Genomic DNA, 2,243 nt, shown 5'->3' with positions numbered 1-2,243 from the left:
CGCTGCTAGATATTCTTCTTCTTCTTCTTCTTCTTCTTCTTCTTTTTCTTCTTCTTCTTAGTAGTAGTAGTAGTAGTAGTAGTAGTGTTATTGATATTCCATTACATGTATCAAAATTATATTTTTGTTATCTCTCTCAAGTGGTTGGCAATAGTCGTCTAATTCAGAAGCAAGTTCGTGAATTGGCTTCGATTAAGGCTCATTTGATTGTTATCAACATCCGATGGCCGACCACTACGCTCACCATCTTCAAAACTTTCGTCGCCGCAACGAAAGTTATTAAACCACAGTTGTGCTGTGCGTTCAGTAGTAGATCCCGGGCCAAACTGCTTGTTGATATCGCGAGTTTTTCAGAAACTTTTCGGCCTAGCTTGAATTGAAATAAGAAAAATGTGCCAATTTGCTTTTTTTTTCCTTCTGTTATTCAACGTTCTGAAAAGAAGACGTAATTGTTTAAAACGATTGAAATTTAACCGATTAGATCAAGCGACAAACCCTCTTCAAAATGATATATACAGTTTTTTTTATAAACGGGTCACCACTTATCAAGGCCCGAAAGCCACTAGAGGATAATGGTTTAATGAGTGTACAGTAGTCAATAGAAAATGCCGTAGTAATCGTTAGTAGTGTACATTTTGTAAATTTAATTACTTAAGGGGATGGCTCATCAAATACTTGTTTACATTGGACTTGAAGACGACCATATTATAGTCAGTTGGAAAGTAGGAAAATGAAACAGAGTTCCGCAGTTCTAAGAAAGAAGCTTTGTTCATGGAATCTACTTTTAGGTTTAGGCACAGATAAAGAGTGGGGGGAATTATTTTCTTTTTATTTAAGTTATTTGAGTCTTTCGATTTTTGAATTTATTTTCTTTTTATATAGAGTGATTTGGTTCTCGGTTGATTAACTGCGTTTAATTGTGTCAGATATGTACTTGAGTCAACACAACGAAAAGAATACAACGGCGTAAAGTCTGGAAAACTTATTTGGATATACATTATTTAAAATCAAAAAAAAAAAAAAAATTCCGCAAGACTCTTCTTGTCAGACTTATATGATTATATTTTATATTTTATTTTTATTGGAATAATTTTGTATTATCATTTTTCAGTATCATTATTATTTAACGATTATTATCCTAATTTGTTTCAATATTTTCTCACTTTTAAAGTTTATTATGTATTCTGCAAAGCTATGTAAGTTGCTGAGAAAATTTTACTTCAGAAACAAACAAAAATGGTTTTATTAATTGCTATACGTTATATTACAAAAAAATATTTATTCGTGAAACTTACCCTAGATCGATTTTTTTATTGCGTTTCAATTTCCTTCATTGCAATTTCTATATGATAAATGTTTTTTTTTCTATCGTTTTAATAATCGACCATCTTTCACCATATTCCGGCGTTTTATGTAAGCTGCACAAATATGCCCACGCAACATTTACAACAGAACGGGCCGTTCTCTACACAAGTATCCAACTGATTGTCTAGGATACAACCTACATGTCATTTCTCATTTTCAATCCTCTAATAATATTCTTCATCATTCATCTGACGTCACATTGATCACATTAACCATTATTCTCGAGTAGTTTTGATAAGCGGAAACTTATTGATAAAATATGTATAAATCCTCTGCTATGTTGGCCTAGGGGTTGAATATCAGGTTGCAGAGTTAAATGTGACTTTGAAAATGGCTTTCGATCTTTTCTACACTAAAGATGCCGTTGGCGTGAAAAAACTAGATAGATATTAATAATACGGCATAATCACGTTGACACACCGGTTCCCGTCAGATCACCGAAGTTAAACAACGTTGAACCTGGCTAGTACCAGATGGGTGACCATTTGGGAATTCTAGGCGCTGTATGTGCTTTCCACTTATCTCAGCATTATTTCCAGTCGTTCTGAACCTCCACTTTCCACTAGTATTCAACAATGTCGAATTAGGAGATGTGTGGTTGGAGATTGCGCAACCCTTGCCACAAAAATTTCACGCGCAGGCACCTTTACAGTGGGTATCCATAGTTTGTCAAGGGTGAAGGAAGCCTATACTACTACTAATAAATATTTATTTAAGCGTATTATTTTCACCCTGTTTAAAAGAAAAAGTGGGTCTTTAGGATAACCTACAATAAGAAGTCAAACAAGGCATAATGCAATGTTCCGGCTTCTGCTGTTGAACACTACATGAATTAACTTGATATGTTCTGTTGGTACGATATTATATTGAGTTTAAAT

General features: G+C 33.9%; 1 pseudogene; it reads left to right on the top strand.

Moving 5' to 3' along the window:
- The first annotated feature begins 1,758 nt into the window (after nt 1-1,758).
- LOC145249082 (5S ribosomal RNA) lies at nt 1,759-1,875 on the top strand (annotated as a pseudogene).
- The last annotated feature ends 368 nt before the right edge of the window (nt 1,876-2,243 follow it).

The sequence above is a fragment of the Euprymna scolopes genome, chromosome 27 (assembly GCF_053919585.1).
Source record: "Euprymna scolopes isolate OS-2025 chromosome 27, ASM5391958v1, whole genome shotgun sequence".
Lineage (NCBI taxonomy): Eukaryota > Metazoa > Mollusca > Cephalopoda > Sepiida > Sepiolidae > Euprymna > Euprymna scolopes.
This window is presented reverse-complemented; position numbering and strand designations above follow the sequence as displayed.